The sequence below is a fragment of the Agelaius phoeniceus genome, chromosome 12 (genome assembly GCF_051311805.1).
Source record: "Agelaius phoeniceus isolate bAgePho1 chromosome 12, bAgePho1.hap1, whole genome shotgun sequence".
In the NCBI taxonomy this organism is placed as follows: domain Eukaryota; kingdom Metazoa; phylum Chordata; class Aves; order Passeriformes; family Icteridae; genus Agelaius; species Agelaius phoeniceus.
This window is the reverse complement of record NC_135276.1, coordinates 12211003-12228917: the sequence shown is the minus strand read 5'-3', so window position 1 is coordinate 12228917 and position 17915 is coordinate 12211003.

Below are 17915 nucleotides of genomic sequence, written 5' to 3'. Positions count from 1 at the left end.
GAAGAGCAGAGCCTCCGTGCCAGGCTGTTTTCTGTATGCAGAGAGAAACTGGGATGACAGACAAAACATGAGTTAAAGGGGAAACTAAACAGAATAAATGAGAGATTTCCAGTCATGGAAAAGAGCATCTTTTGCAGACACAGGAATGAATGGTTAAACTTTAAGATAGAGTTCCTGCAATTGGCTTGAGCTCAGTATGGAAAATAGATTTAGTAAATTAAAGAGGACTAGAGACATGGGAAGAAATATATCCAATTTTTGACATAAGGCCATCTTTACCATTGATTCCTACTGCACAGAAGTGAGCTCCAGAGGCATGAGGCCCTGCTTGATCAGTTTAGCTGCTCTGCAGGGCAAAGCTACCAGAGAGGTCTGAGCATGGCCATCTATGCAAGGCACTGCTTTCAGCTTTTCTGGCTCTGAAAAGTTACCCTAAAAGTAGAGATAGTGAGACAAAGGTAGGGTAAAGAGACTTGCTCAGAACGGCAGGGTGCTCTGCATTAACTCTGAGCATTAAATCAGAGGGGTTTGCTCTTCCTGTGACAGGACTGGTGGGGATGCTGTAGCAGGTGTGTGGTGAGGAGTAGACTCTGTGACTGATTTCATGCTGTTGGATGATAATAAATTCAGGCACTATGGACTGACTGGAGTGCTCTAACCTGCAGTATTCAGTGGTTATTCTTGAAGCTGCAAGGCTGAGTGCCTCCTGAGCACTTGGGTTTTCTCTCATGGACACAACACAGCTACACCTGATTGCCAAAGGCTTTGCCCCAAAATCCCTGGCTGCTTCTGTTTGCTTTCATGCAGACCAGTTCTAGCTGTGCATGTGTGGGAACAAGAGATTAAATTTTGCTGCTAATTTTATCACACAAATTGTGTCTGTTTCCTACCTGATGCACTTTGATACTAGGATAAACCATCTAATATAATCAGTTATGTAGATTCTCTGGACTTAATTTGCTTCATGTGGGCTTTGGAAGTGAGGACTATTATTACATTAAGAGCAGTTTCCTTGATACGCAGTTAAAATCAGCCACTGTTACAGTTTGCTGTTGCCTGTGTGAATCTGAGTTGGCATTATTAGTTGTAAGAGCCATAAAAGAACTGCCTTTGTGTGACATTATTTTTTTCCCTCCTAACTCATGAGCTAAGAGAGCCATAATTGTAGAGACTGTAGGAGGCTTCACATCCCTCCTGCTCCTCAGGACTTGGTGTGCAGTGCCAGTAAGCACAAGTCAAAGTAGATTGCAACTGATTCATCAGCTTCATGAGTGCTAGCAACAAGCAGAAGTTGATAAAATAATGAGTCTTCACTTGGCAAAAAAGGAAAGGAACAGATTAATGAAATTTGTTGGCTGGAATTGGAGACTCATCTGCTCCTACTGACCTAAAGGTGACAGCTCTATGGTGGAGGGATTATGAAGCTTTTAGGAAACAGAGTTCTTGGAGCAGAACTGCTTTCTTCCAGGAGGACAGTGGAGTATTTTTATTTCAGAAAGGACTGAAGGTGACTGAGGAACTTTCTCATCCTCCTCTGGGCTGTATTGTAGCATCTTCTCCACAGGGCAGACCTTCACAAGAGCTTCAGGGTGTCAGGGAGATATCTCTGCTCCTTCAGCCTCATTCATTCATTCATTCATTCATTCATTCATTCATTCATTTCACCTCATAAAAGCAGGTTGGTGTGGGAGGCTGGGATCACACCAAGCTTGGCAAAATTCTCAGGTTCTGAAGGAGAAGTGAAGTTCACAGGGATACCCTGTCACACCCACAGCACCCAGCAGTGCCCATCTCAGGATGCACCATTCTGCAGTAACATCCTAGCAACGGAGGCAAATAGAACATAAAACACAAGAACAAAGAGTGCATGTTAGAATTACCCTGAAGCATGCCTGAATTAATTATGCCTCTTAATTTTTTGGATAAAAATCAGGTGCTTATTTCATTATTTATAGTGAACACAAAATCAAAACATTACTCTTTTATTTATGATGATGATGATTCTGCCCAGATTGTGTTGGTTTTCCTGCTATCAACAGCAGCTCTGGAAAGCTTGACATCTTTCCATGCTTTTGGAGAGGCAGGAATGGAGTGAATTTTCCCTAGACTTAAACTATAGTTTAGAAATTTTAAAATAAGAATAAAAAAAAAAAAAACAACCAAAGAATTTGAATTTTGTATGACTGGTGGGGAAAAAGAGTATTTTAACCTTTAATTTAATGTGTGAAATAAGTTGTAATAACTATGTGGACTGCACATATCACAGAAGTGCAAACTATTTACACATTAATCTTGAAAACACTTTTGTGAGACAAATATGTTGGCTACTCTGCTAGCCAGTTACAGGAAATTTAGATTTATCAAAATGAGTACTTACCCTATGACCAAAAGAGGAGGTATGTGCTCTCATTTAAATTTCCTAAGATGATAAATATACATTTAAAATACATATTTTGCTATCCAAATATTATCTAGAGAATTGAAATTAGTATGGGAAGGTAGTGTATTCTCCAAGCATTTACCCAGGAGCCTGTGCACACTTTCAACTTCAGAACAGCTCATTTAATTCCACCATTAGTTCCCTTCAGCAAATAAAATGCAGTCTGGCAAACTGTAACATGAAACATTTCTGTAATCTGCATGTAACATAGAACAAAGAAATTTTTAAAAATGAGAAATCTGTCCCACAATCATATCTCTTTGGCTTTTCTATCAGAATTGTCCTGCAATCAAAGTTGTGCTGCTTTAAATCTGAAATATTGTAGTGATGGATGAGTCATGCCCCCAGTTTAATGATATGAACCAATGAAAACTGAAAGGAGTTGCTCCTTTCCAAAGCTGGTTTAATGCTTCACATTCTCCTCCTATTTAACCAGAATGTTTGTATTTATTATTATTTCAACCCATTTCTCAGTCCTCAATAATAATAACCCTTGCATCCACATTAAGATGAGCTGCAGGAACTGTAGCATGGTGCTGCAGAATAATTGTGTTTATAACTGTAAATACAATTGATTGCCATATGAGCATGAACTTCACATATAGGGTCTATTACACTGAGAAGAAATGTTTTAAGTGAATTCCAGTGTCACCTAAATTGATAGTTAAAGGTATGAAATTCAGCACTGATAAATGGAAATGCTTTTTTTACACAACACATGATTTAACTGTGGGCCTGTCTGCCACAGCAAATTGTTCAGACTGAGATTTAGGATTCAGATTTAGATGTTTATATTGAAATCAGAAATACCTAATGTTATATATAATACAACACATAGTGAAAAGGAATTGAACCATGTGTTCTAGGATGTAAATCAGTCTCTAACTGCTAGGGAGCAGGATATGAAAGCAAGCTGCTTACATCTGCCCAATAATAAGCTTTTGCATATCTCCTGAAATATTAAGTACTGATCAGCACCAGGCAAGAGCTGCTGCTTTGGTTCAGACACAGAACCAACTGTTTCCAAAAGTGCTTTCTTCTACTCTTCTGAGCAGGAAGAGTTGCACCCCAGTTCTTTAGTCCAGGCTCAGAAAAGCAAGGCAGAAAGACCTTCAAACATACAGCATCATACCATTTTCCCTCCAAAGGTCCCAGTTAACTTTCCTTACAGACAGGAAGGATTCAAGATCAGTCTGACTACTTCTTTTGGAAATTTAAGATTTGAAACTGGTCTGCAGAGCAGGTTTACATCACTCTGATTTATGGACCCATGGAGTTGCAGGCCAACACCTTTGAGAGAGAGGGTAGGCTGCATGAAAAAGCTTTTGACCCAATACTGTGTCATGCTTATGGAGCACAGATACTTAACCAAAAAAATCCTGTGATAGGTATGACAAAAAAAAGTGTTTAATTTGAGCACCACTGAAGAAAAATTCTTGATTATTACCAGTTGCTATTCAATGTTTATATCACGGAGAGATCTGATGGCACACAGACTGCATGTGCTCCCTTTGTTTAAACCACAGGAGATAATGCTGTTCTGGGCTACCCCTGATATGTTAATTCAGTTCACAGGACCAGAGTAGAGCTAACCAGAATAGATGCCCTGGTATTGTGCACTTCAAGTGTCTGTAGATTGGCTACTGCTGGCTGCACTGTCCTCTAAAAACAACTTGGCTTCACAGACTGCTTGCTGTTTTACAGAATGGTCATCACCACTCCACTGTAAATTGCATGAGGCAGCTTTCCTCTTTTTCCCACATCTTTTAGCATCTTTCATTTTCAAGTGTTTTGCCTCCCTCTGCAAAGTCATTAAGACATTTTATGAATCTCTGGTACAATAACTAGCCTGAAAATGATATTTTGAGTAGATCTGATAATTCACATGGACTATGAAGTCATAGCTTAAAAGTGATGTTAGGTGGTAGAGCCAGGAAGTAAATGGAATTTCTCTTCCTAAAAAGATGCCTCATTTTCAAATAATGAGAAATGTAATTATCGTGTAATTATCTATATTTACCATTATCCAAGTACTCTATTATATTAACTGGTGGCCTCAATGTGCTGGGGAGATGTGACCTCTTTTTCTGTTTTGGGTAAGTCACACAGCAAACACTTAGAGCTGCTTTTCCTCTGCTGCTAAGAAATACCTCTAAGAGTGTCATGGAAGATGCCATGGCAGGTGTAAATCAATCCCAGCAGTTCCAGAAGTCTTTACCCATATCCCACCAAGCAGGCAATGATTTCCAAGGGGTGGCTGAGCATCCCCATCCTCCTGGAGTCTATGTGGAAGGGGAAGATGCTGCTTTTACCCAGCTGACAATCAGCAGTGGTGCATTTTGAAACAGTTACAGCCCCAGCACTCTCAAAGTCACCATCATTCCCACATCACAGTGTCTTTAAGAGTGCAGATGCTGCAAGTCCTAGGAGACAAGTATTCTGGGCTGCTGGTAAAATTGGAAGAAGTTATGCAAAGCACAGATAGAACATTACTAAACTGGAAATAAATAGTGCAGTGATTTGCAAAGCATTAGCAGCACTATCCCTGCAGTAGAGGGATAGAGGCTGAACACTCACAAACCCCAGATATATCCTATAATAACAAATACAGAGCTAAAGTAAAAGCAGAGAGAGCAATATGGTTACTATCTGATAATATATCTACCCTCTAGCCACTGCTGAAAGACATTCTAGCCCACACTAGATTTAAGATGGATGAGAGGTTTTCTGTCAAACAGGCAAGGCTTAAAAGAGTAGAGGAACTGAAGGTTTGATCTTTAACACCAGATGGAAAAGAGAAAGATGAAAGAAAAGTTAATCAGAGACTTTTCTTAAGCTCTACTGATTACTGGAAAGCTTTTGACATGGTCTGTAGTATGCAGAAGTCAGTGGTGAGCCTTGATATTAACCAGCTCACCTAACAGTTTTTTTCCCCCTGAGTTTAACAACTCGGTCAGTAGCCTGCTGGTGACTTACTGCAGTTTCCACTGCTAAAACTGACAACTTCCTTTTTTTCTTCATAACCTTCCCAAATGGCACTGGCAAATTTTTCCTTTAAAAGTCAGTCTCATCCCTCGTGAAACCAGCAATGGAAGAAGGTCAGGAAAAGAAGTGGTGATCATCTCCCAAGATGCAGAAACTGCTTTATGAGCAGGTGCTTTAGGTCAGTTATTTAAAGAATAAGGACCCACGTGGCTTTTGAGCAGATGATCTCTGTAAAGGTTTAGTGCTTTTGGTCCTTTCTGAAGAACTAGTTCCACTCTTGTTCTTTAAGCCACACAGGACAGTACCCAATGTAGGAGAAGACAGCTGCAGGGCTCTGCTCACCCTGAAGTACTGAGCAGCCCTCAGGCATGGAGTCCTTGGTTAAATGTTCCCCCCTTACCTGGAGAAACACATCAGGTATCTCAGTAGAAGTGGCCAGCACAGAAACTCAGTGCCCTGTGTGGTGGAGTCTGAGGTACCTTTTGAACCAGAATTACCCAGGCTGCTGGCAGGGAGGGACTGTACCCACCAGATCTGTAGCATTCATTGCAGTCTGAGACCTGAAGTGATAACCCAACAGATCATCTGTCCAGCCAGCCCTATGACTTACAGCCCCACAGAGCTGCTGTTCATCCTCACAGCTTCCTGCCCAGGAGAAGATGAGGATGATGTTATCAGCACTTTGCATATGGGCACCGGATGCACAGAAGACTACGGGATTTGGTTCAAGGTCACGCTGTCTGTGCCTCAGAACTGAACCCCTTAAACACAAGACCTTTCTACCTCATTCTTATATCTAATGTCTATGAGTGTATTTTCCCTTAGGGTTTAAGCTGGACTGTTGGTTCCCAACTTTGAAGCAGTTTCCTGCCTTTCCATGGCATGAATTTTGAACTCGTCCATTGAAAGCATATGGGCTTTTCCTAGCGAGCAAGTGAATCTACAAACTTGGAAAGGCATGTGAACCAGAGTTTGAATCTCAGCCAAACAATTTGTTCTGGCTTTAATCAAGATGTCTTCTTTTAACTTCAAATATCGTTTTTTAAAATCCCATATCAAAACTTCTAGTGTCACACTATGAAATCAATAAATGCTACCAGTCATTCAACTCAGAAGTACTTCAAAGCAGCCTGAGTGATAACCATTATTTTATTTTTAAAAATATTCATCAAAGAGATGCAGTTAATACGAAGGCAAAACAAAATTAACAGCAACAAAGAAATGTGTCAGTTGCATTTTGAACTTGCAGAATACCACAAATCCTGCTACTAGTTTTGCTTTTAAAGTTTCTCTTTTTCCATTCCTATGTTGACACATTTTAATATTTCCCTTTTTCTCTTCTCATCTTATCTAGTAATTTAGTTGGGGAAAAACTAGTTTTGATGTAGTCATTTGATTAATCATATATTTGATGTTATTTCACACCTGAAAAAAACAGATTTTTGAACCTGAATCTCCTACATAAAGTGCTGTGTGAGGAACCAGACCAGGCTGAAGTGTGCAGTTTAATTATGTGTTGAAGTCTCATCAAGTTCAATGGCTCTATGTTTAAAGCTAAGTGACTATGAGCATTCCTGGGTAAGGGTCATGGGTTTTTATCTTATTCCATAAATATTTCAATGGAAAAGCAAGGGAAGTGTTCATGAGTAAAGAAGAATTTGTTTAAATTAAAAGTAATGGAAACATATCTGAGTACATTGTGCTAGGAAAATTTCCAAAATGAAGCATAAACAACTTTCTCAGCACCAAGTTACCCTACCTGGGGCTTCTCATGTTTAACATTTGGTTAGTACTGCCACTACCAGTTTTCCATCCTCTTGTCCTCTTATCCAGTGATAATCATCAGCTAGCTCAACTTGGGCCATCCAGAAATGGGACCAAAGGCTAGAGCACTTGTTGCGTGGGAAGCTGTTTGGAATGGATTACTGCCAAGGGAATGATACCATGAATAAGAAAATGGAAATTTGAGTGTAAAATTATCTATTTAGTCTTTATCCATGGCTGTGTCTTATGTTTGGGTTTTTTAATCGCAACTAAGAGTGACTATAATATACTGCATAGCCTTAACAACTTTGGTCTGTAAGTGTTCTTAAAAATGAAACATCTAAGTCTCTGTGAGGGTCATTAAACCCTGGGAGAAACCTAAAAGGAATGTTCAAAATCTAGATACAAGATGATTATTGTTTGGAGTCATACACTTCACTCCTGGCATAGGACTGGCACAGAGTTAGGGGTGGGAAAGGGTGGACGTTCAGAGCAGTCCTGTTCATCCCAGAAAGTCTGTCTGTACCTGCTGTCCAAGCATCATCTGTTCATGATGATGTTTGGACACCAGGATCCCAGGATGCTTCAGCAGTGGTTGGTGAGCTCCAGGAGGGCCTGTCCTCTTAGGTCTGGCAAGCAGATTTACCTTCAGTTTTCCAACAAGTCAGCCCTTTGTCTGACTGAACTTTTTTCTAACCAGGAATTCCAACTGCTTTGTAGTTTAATTCATTGTTCAGTGCGGCTGTTTTAGGAAATTTATGAACTCTTTGATGCTGTCTTCTCCTTACAGAAAGGATTTAAGAGTGGGACCTTGTGTTACGGCGTGTGTGCTTGGCACAACAGCCAGTAAATAGGTTGTTTCTTGCTAGCTACATGATTTGTGGTATGTTTTCATCTTCATCATCATTTTAAGTGTCTCTGTCCTTCTAGTCCATTACACTGCCTTTGCCAGCAGTGTGGAAGTGAGCATGTTGTAGCTGTGTTCCAGCTACTTTCCTCACCTAGGGTGGACTAGGAAGGCAGGAGCTGGGGGAAGGGGGAGGCTGAGCACAGCATTCGAGGTTGGGGATGCCCCAGTTCTGGGTAAGGTGGAGAAGAACTGAAGTTTGAAGCCTGATCTGCATGGGCAACTGCAACTTTGCACAGGCTGCTGAAGCATTCTGGCCATGGTGAGGGCAATGTGTTGATGCTGGAACTTTAGTGCAGGAAGAGTGGATTGTATTGGGAAGGCTTGTCTCTGAGGTGGAGTGTGGAGACTAGACAGCAGACTGAACAGGAGCCAGCAGGGTGCCTATGTGGCCAAGAAGGCCAATGGCTCCTGGCCTGTACCAGGAATGGTGTGGCCAGCAGGATCAGGGCAGAGATTTCTCCCCTGTGCTGGGTGCTGGTCGGGCTGTCTCTTGAGTCCTGTGTCCGGTTCTGGGTCCCTCAGTTCAGGAGGGACATTGAGCTGCTCAAACACATGCAGAGAAGGGCAGCAAGGCTGGTGAAGGGTCTGGAACACAAGTCCTATGAGGAGTGGCCGAGGGAGCTGGGGTGTTCATCCTGAAGAAGAGGAGGCTCAGGGGAGACCTCATCACTCTCTACAGGAGGGTGCCCCCAGGTGGGGGGCAGCCTCTTCTCCTAGGAAAACAACGACAGGAAAAGAGGACACAGCCTTAAGCTGCTCCAGGGGAGGTTTAAGCTTTAGGACATTAGGAAGAAGTTCTTCATAAAATGAGTGATTGAGCATTGGAATGGGCTGCCCAGGGAATGGTGGAGTCACTGTGCCCGGAGGTGTTTAGTAAAAGACTGGATGTGGCACTCAGTGCCATGGTCTGGCTGACAAGGTGGTGTTAGGTCATAGGTTGGACTCCATGATCTCAAAGGTCTGTTCCAACCTAGTTGAGCCTGTGATTCTGTGAACCCTGGAACAGGACACATCTCACTGCATTGGTATCTACTAATTTTGATCTAATTTGCAACTGTGTGCATTTAGGATGGCAATGCTAGCATGGAAGGAAGGTCCTCAGCTGTAACTAAGTTACTGTTCATTGGCTAAAGTGTTTTCATGAGCACTGTTGGTTTGCTTTTCGTACCTGCTAATGTGATATAGTGAAGGCTGTTTGGTCCTGTGCATGCAAAGCTAAATTAGGCCTGGCAGGCAGCCCAGGGAGCCGTGCCACGAGTCCCAGCCGCTCACGGCACTCACCGTGTGCTCCGCTCCCCCAGCTTTGCTGCTGCACATTTTTCACAAGCTGCTTGCAAGCAACAGAGATCTTGTGGTCAAGAACGTCCTCATGATTTGGCATAGAGTAAACAGATAAAGTTCATGAAGAGGATTTCTTGCAAAGATGGAATGAGTTTGCAATTCAATTTTTCGCTTTTTTTTGCCTATTTTCAAAGATGAATTTGCCAAACTCCTCCCTCCACAAGTGAAGTCAGAAAATTGGTGGAGACATTACAGAGACTGATTTTCAGGAAAAGGGGGGAAAATTATTTTATTTTTTTCTAATTCTGAGCACCATTACCCCTCACCTCTGAACCAAGAAAGACTTTACGTGGTGTCATAATTTAGCAAATTACTTCCTCAAAGGAAGGTCAAACATTTTACCATTCGATCAATAGGAAGCGACTTACAAATCATGTGTATTGATCATTGTAATCATTCAGAGGAATGTAGGGCAGACACTAAAATCACATGCACTTAGTCTTAATTGCCCACATTAAAGCAATTATGTCCCAAAACTGTCATTGTCTAATGCTATGCACACTACCCAGCATGGTAACTTTTAGCTATACATATTTAATCATAAATCAGCCTCTTAGGTCTATTGCACTAAAGACTTACAATATTGCTGTAATTATGCAAATATAACTACGTCTTTTTTCATCAATGTGTAAGATCGTGTTGCTTTGGGGAGCCAAGTGGAGGAAAATAAACCCCTATATTAATGCAGCTGGCATTTAATACATATATTTTATGGCTGTGCTGTGTGTTCATGACACAAGTACTTAAAGTGACCTTAAATTGCTAATGAACAGAGAGCCTTTGTAAAAGCAGTCACAAGTCAAGGACTTGTAGATAAAGCTTGTTGAGAGGTACATTGATGGTAGGCTTGTGTCAGGAGAGTGCTATTTGTTCAAGGATGTTTATAAACATTATTTTCCAGAGGATCATTTCAGCTAAAAGTGTCTCAGACAAATACCAATTGGTAGAATTGAAATAAATGTTTTCTGATCTTGTTAACATAAGGTGGGTGCCTTTTTCATTTTGTGAAGGAAGCCAGTGTGTTGTCACAGGAAAGTTTTGTTTTGATGAACTAAAGATTGGTCAGGAGTATATTCCTTTTACCATTTCAGAAACTATTTCTAAACAGATCTGAAAAATGAACAATTCTTGGTTTGCTACATACCTTGTATTTTGCAAACAAGAATGTTTGAAATCACAGTTCTTATCTAATATGGAACAGCCAAATTTAAGAATTTCTCAGAAAATATGTGCTAAAGTCCCTTAAAATTAAGGAGAGCAATTTTCCTGCCTTCCTAGGCTGAGATCTAGACTTGACTCAGTCAATTCCCAAGCAGCTTTCCAGAAACATAATCTAATACAGCCCATAACAGAACAGGTCATGGAAAGAAAAAAAAATACAGAAAAGACTGCATTGTAACACAAGAGAGCAAAAGGAAGGATCATCTACAGCCTGCTTTCAGTTCTTGACTCACCTCTGAAGGAGTGCAGAGCAGGCTGTGCTCTGGCTCTCCAGAGGCACAAAGGGAAGGTGCAGAGAGGGAAGACAGGCTGCTGGGATTGCCAGGTACCTCCACGTTACCATTTCCTGCTCCTCCAAGCCTTATTGGAGCCTGAAACATCACATCATCCAGCAAGTGTTGATCACATCAGCAGTTCTGCAAAATGTTCTTGCACCTTCTCAGTCTTCAGCACGGTGGGCTGCTGACACACAGGCCTGAGGGTACTTCTGAGAAACCTCAAAAGGTAATGAGACATGCTGCCTTTTTGGCAACAGGCTCCAGATAAGGCATGTGCATCTTCACTGGGAGACGTGCAAGCTGCAGATCTCTCGACAAGCTTCAGAGCTGCAGGAAGGGGGAATTGTGCATGGAAGCTAAGAGCTAAATTGATTCATTCCTGTGAAGATCTCCAAATCTCAGACAAACTTATTTTAACAAGTTTTTGAAATGTCAGCAACATTTCTGGGGGTCTCAACCTGTTCAAAGCAGCAATGTGTAGAGCATAACATACCCTGTAAGTCACATGTGTATCCAGGTGGGCACTGAATCACAACTAATTTAGTATTAGGGCCCCAGTATTTAGGGCTTTTAAAAGGGAGAAAGTCAGTAATTTCTCTTAGAAGCCTTTAGCCCCAAAACAATGATTTGAGCATTAAACACCGAGCAGAGGAGAAACGTGTTTTAGTGGAGAAAAAAGGACATTAAATGTATGAGCTCCAAATGGTTGCACCAAATCTGATCAGAATGCCAACCAGGTTACATGCTGTCCCTGGATATGGCCAGTTTGGAGGCATCTTCCCTGTGTCTCCATGCACAGCTGGGTGGTGAGGTGCTGCAGCATGCCTGATTGCTCGGGAATCCCAGCACTTCCCGCACTCGCTCGTTCTTTCAAGTAGCAATGAAGTTGTTTGGCTGGATCCTTTATGAAAGTTAAAATTGGTTTATCATTTTCTTTTCGCTTCTCACACCTTATCTAGTTTCTACATTCTTCCCACTTCAGTAGTCAAAGTGATTGAAAGCTGAAAACTGAGCAGATCTGTCCCTGCAGCAACTTTCCTCGCGTTTCTCATTTAGCGTTTTATCAAACGGGCTCTTTGTCTTTGCAGTCCCCTGATGTTGCCTCTGTTACACGGTGATATTCTTCAGGTCAGGTTAAAAGGGGGCTAAAAAGGAGATCATATTGGACTTGCTTTACACAGACATGTAGCATTAGACCCAACGCCCAATAGGGGAAAGATATACTACTCCTATTTGATGAGCAGCAGGCCAATAAATTCATTAATCATCATTTTATGCCTCATCAAACACTACCCAAGTTCCTCCATGGGAGTTATACAAATTAGCCACTGAAAAGGCAGTAATTTTAGTTTAGCTAGGTAAGTGCTTTTTGATTGCCTTCCTGAACAATGCTTCCCTTGACAAGCTAATAAATCAGCCCTTTCTGAATCAGAAGTGCAGCAAGTGCGAACAATAACTCCACATAGTTTCTCCGCTGATTTCAGCTGGAAGGCCTAAGAGGATGATCTGGGATCAAAGTCTCTTACTTTATTGCAGAGCAAAAGCTTTCTTTATGAAGAAGAGCTACAGAGAAATGAGGGAAGGGGGATTTTTTTAATCAATTAATGAGAGAAAAAGTCTTGAAACAAAAAGGAGGCCTAAGTCTCCGATTGCAGGGATGCTGGGAGGCCGGCAGGGCAGCTCGGGCAGGAGCCAGCCCTGCCGCAGGTGAGGCTGGAGGCATAAATCGAGGGGCTGCTCCTGTGGAGAGTAACAGATTACCAGGGCGAGTCAGAATACAGACTGTATTTAATCTGCAACCAATTGATTCCTTGAGTGTTTCAGGTATTTGTAGTGTAGGTTTAGATTTGTTGGGTGGCTTTACAGTGGGAAGCCTTGAGGCTGTACTGTCTTATCTTTTTTTCAAATTGCTGCCTTTGACAGTATCATTTTTTTTAACTTGGCCGTAAATCATTTCACTAATCAGCTGTCACCAGCCAACATGCATACATTGGCATTCAGCCGGAGAATTTGTTTTGGAAGGCCTTTAGCAACAAAAACTATGTTTGTATCAATAACCGTCTGTTAATGTCTCATGCATACGGATGTAGAACACGGGGAGGAACAAGGGGAGACGGGCAGGAACGGAGAACAATTTTGGTGGAGGGAAGAGGGGAAGAGCATTGATTGCCACGCAGGGCGCAGCCTCCCCCCGCCCGCTGCGGCTTGGGCGAGGGGCTACGTGCGGTACCTGCGGCCCCGCCGAGCCGGGCTGCGCGGGGCTGCGCGGGGCTGCGCGGGACCGGGGCGCGGAGCCCCCCGCCGGTCCGCAGCGGCGGAGTTCGATGCTTCCCTCTCCCCGAGTCTAGACCTGAGGTATTTTAAGTACAGTGTGTCTCTTCTCCTCTTCATTAACTTTCCCTCCACACATCACTGCATGCCTCTGAAAATAACTTGGCAAACTGGGAGCCGTTTATCTCTTTTATCTTGGGACCTGATCCAATTAAATAAGTGCACATTTACATTTGCATCCATCAGCCGTGAGCGTGGAGAGGTCTGTGGTTAGCTTTAGGCAAATAAGAGCCAATTTTGGGGAAAAAGAGGTATCAGGACGATGCCGCTCCCTTCCCGTCGCGGACGCAGGGGCGAGCCGAGCCAGGACGGGCTCGGGGCAGGATGCGGCCCCAGCCGGCCCTTGCCGGGCTGCCCGCGCCACGGCAGAAAGAGGTGGTTATTGCACAAGTGCCTGCATCAACCCGAGCCGGGCTCCCGGCACGCTGCGAGTTCGCACATGCTCTAATTATAACAGATGAGTAACGCCGTGCGGAGGACATTTATTTTCTGGTAGTTGGAGGTGAAGGGATCCTCGGCTGAGGAGGCTGGAAGCGCCTGGCGGGGTACGACCCCGGGAGGTCGCTGAGCACCCCCGCACCGGCCTCCCGAGCTGGGCCCCGCCGAGGTGAACCCGCAGAGATTTCCCTGACACAAAAGTGCGGGAGGAGGCGAGAGGGGCTCGGGCAGCCCCGCCCGCCACGGGAGCCCCTCGCCCGCAAACTGGCCATGGAAATAGCGCGGGTTGCTCCCGTTGAGTACTGGGCATTTAGGGAACGCGGTCACTCCCAAAAGAGGGGACGGGAGCGGGATGCAGGTGACCCGGCGGGCCGCGGCCGCACCTCCTGCGCGGCTCTCCGCGCCTTTGCGACCCCCGCTGCCTCCTGCCCCTTGCGGGGCCCGCCGCAGCCCTCCCGGGGGACTCCGTGGCCGCGCAGGGAAACGCTTCTGCCTTCGGGAGAAAAGCAGAAGGGCCCATGTTGGGGGGCCCCGTGTCCCTCGCTCCAGCGTTAGGTGGTTCCGCAGAGGCATCGCCGAGGGTGCTGGGTGCAGCGAGGGAAGCCGAGGAAGCCTTTGGTGCCGGGGTTCCAGCCGCAGCCTCGGAGCAGGGGCAGGGACTGGGAATGGCCCTTTGGGACTGCCGGGGCGGAGGAGGCGCCTGCGGAGCGCTCTCGGGCAAGAAAAGGCAGAGCCTGCGCAGGAGCCTCCGCCACGGCCGCCCCGTCGGGCAGGGCCGGCACCTCGGCCAGGCGCGGCCCGTTCATCCCTCCCGGTCCCGGGCGAGCCCTTTCCCGTGGCAGAGAAAGGTCCCCGGTTTGAGTCGGGCCGCGCCGCCGGGCGGCCGCTTCCGCGCCCGCGGAGGCGCGGTGGAGGAATGCGGGGACAATGCGCCATCTGTCACCGCCGGGTCGCGCCGCGGCCGGGAGCGCCGCCGAGGGCGCTGATTTATGCTGAATGCGCCTTAGAAGATCTCGATGTAGACTTTGTCTTTCTCTGTCAGAGCCAAGTAAAAAGAAACAGCTGGCCTGAATTTTTAGCACCCATAATTAATTAAGAGCTTCATTCCTGGGATTTGATGATTCAATAAAGCAAGACCCTTATTCCCCTATGTGATTCCAGTGAATATCTACTCCACTCCAATCCTTTTGGGTCCCAAGATAGGGCAGATTAACACTCTTTTTCTGTGGGAGAGAAGGGAAAAAATGCCTCAAGATTGCATCTGAGGCGCACACAAAAGGTAAATTCAAAACTGCCACTTGTTCTCTGCAAAGGCTCCTTATTCTCCGCCATTGATGTATTTGTGCCAGGTTTTAAAGAAACCAGAGGGGGGATGAGGAATTAACATATTGCTCATTTGGAAAAACAGCCGGTTCTGGTTTTGGTAACACTTGTTCCCTTGCCAGCCACAGATGTCCTTACTAATAATCGTGGCAGGTCACAGAAAGAGGGGAGCGGGAGGGGGATGTTGGGGGGGGGGGGGGCGGGCGGGCTCCCCGGCACTCCCGTGCGGCTCCAAGCCTGCCCCGAGCCAGGCTGCTGCTGCTGGGGCGGGCGGAACGCTGCGGAGCCCGGCGGAACGCTGCGGAGCCGGGCGCACCGCACTCCGGCTGAGGAATACCCGCGGCTGCGCACCGGCGCTGGGCGCCGGCCGGACCGGGCCGTGGGGACGAATTTTCTTTTGTTTTCTTTCGTTTTTGTTTTTTTCCTAAACTCGTCTCAGTTTTTGGTTGAAGTTCTTGTACTTTTCCCTTCTGCAAACCCCTGTGACATTTTTTATTCGTCTCCTTTAAACTTGCTGACCGTGTAATTTCCCGTGTTTTCTTGGCGGAGGGGCTTTCACGTACTTCCTAGGCACGGCAAGAGAAGATGCTGTTCAGAACCTCTTGCCGGGGCGGGGGAGGTGTGCGGGGGAGGTCCAATAAGCCAATTAGACGCGACCGCGCCGTCCCGGCCGCGGCGGAGGCTCCGCGCCGAGCGGGAGCCCCGTAGGTTAATCGTGACAATTGGAAAGGCAACACTCGCGGGGAGAGCAGCGGGGGGGATGTAAACACGGTCCGGGGTGTTGAGGGTCTAAATTAGGATTTGTTTTGTTTTTAAGCGTGAAGGAGGAAGCAGCAGGGCTGCGCCAGGCTCCCCGCCTCTCTCGCCCTCCGTCCCCGCGATTGAGAATCGGGGCTGGAAGTACAGGGGGCTCCCTGCCGGAGCTCGGGGGCTGTGCTGGACCGCACCCCCAGCTCTGTCTCTTTGCTTCCAGGACTGAGAGAATTTTGCCGTGGCTGGGATGGATGGGACCGGTGGCTGCAGCCCTGGGCTCGCAGTCCACCTGGGGTCGGTCCTTCATCCCGGGCGCTCTGAGGTGTCGGTAGGCCCATCGGAACGGGCACGGCTGACCTCGGGACACTTGCCCGGCTTTCTCCGGGGAAGCCTCATCCTTCCCCGGGGTCAGGGCGCTTGGCTGGGCCGGGAGAGGAGGGGAACGTCGCCCCGGCTCCCCGAGGCGAGCTGCGCTCCCTGCCCGGCGAGCTGCCTCTTGCCGCCGGGAGCCCCCCTTGTCTCCTCTGGGGTCCCGGATCCTCGGTCCGCGGACGGGACCTGGAGGCTGAGCTGTTCCTGCGGCCCCACGCGTGTGCCCCGCCGGAGCAGCCACGCCACCAGGCTTGTCGGCCGCGCTGGGGGCTGGTGGGGGATGTCGGACTGTCACCTGCGGGAGAGGGCGGCCCCGCTGCCACCTGCGCCGCTCCACCCGCGCCGTCCAGGCGGGCGGCGTAGGGGTCGCGGCGCCCCCGCCCCAGCAAGGGCCGTGCCGTAGGGCCCGGGACGGAAAGGGGAGGGAGCGGGCACGGAAAGGGGCCAGCGCTTTCTTCCGGGAGCGGAGCTGGGCCGTTCCCACCTGCACCCCTGGGCAAGCACCTGCTGCCAGGCGAGCTGATGAAAGCCCAGGCTGGACGAACCCACCTCCATCCCCTCTCTTCCCCCTCACCTGCCCAAAAAGCGCTTCGGAGCGGCAGCGAAGCCCTCGCTCCCCAAAGCTCCGCGGGGCAGCCCGCGGCCCGGGAGGGCTCCGTTCCCAGCGGGAGAGTCGCTCCCGGCTGCTCCGAGGGCTGCTCCCGAGTAACCTACGGCAGCTCTAACTGGCAGCAGGCGTTATTTTTATTTTAAGATATCCTCACGTCTTTTTTTTTTTTTTTTCTTAACAACAAATTAACATGCCAGAGGCAAAAAAGGCGAACGCTGCCCCCTCCCCCCTACTCTGTTACGGGAAAGAAACTGGTAAATTCGTGCTTATGTTAAAGAATGGCTATACAGTATATCTCCTGTGGCAGGGGAAAAGGGTGATGGATAAAATTGTTGTATGAAATCGTTTGGGTTACAATAATAGTTATGGTTTAAAATAGGCGACAGGCTGCAACCTAAAGGAAACGGTTAATTCCCTTAGGAATTTATACATCAAACGAAAACCGTATTGAGATCGCTAATAGACCTATTCAGAATAGCCCTGAGTATAAGGAATAAGGCTTTTGAACGAGCGAAGCTCCTAAGCTGCTTTGCAAAATAGCTTTTTCAGAGATCGGAAGATCAGCTGTGGAAAGGTAGCACGACAATTAAAAAAAAAAAACCATAGCTAGATGAATAATTGAAACCTATTTATTTTGAGGTTAGTCGTTCCTCTGCGGAACCTGTTGTCTCGGGAGCGCGGTCCTGAGGGGCTTTGTCGCTCCCTCTAGCTCAGGGCGCCAGGGAGTTTCCCCGAGTTCCCCGCAGGCGATCTCCGCCGGGGGACGGGGACGGGGCCGGCACAGCCCGGGCGAGGGGCGGCCCGCGGCGCTTTGCCTCCAGCCCGCACATCGGGGCTGGTCCTACCCGGGCCAGCGCTACCCTGCCCCTCGCCGCCAGAACTTTATCCCCTTTTAAACAAGGCAGGTGAGTCCAGTAAAGCTCATTGCTGCGCGAAAAATACTCCTTCCTGCAGGTCTCACTGACTGGAAATGAAATATCCAACGGAGGAATTCGAGCGTTTTTTAAAAAAACCATTTATCGTTAGTAGAATGACAAAATAACATACTATTATCCCAGGAGTATTTGATTCTTTGCACGTTCAGTTGAAACAATTTTGATTTTAAACCAAATTATCTACCAAAAATCGTATAACCAAACGAATATAGAC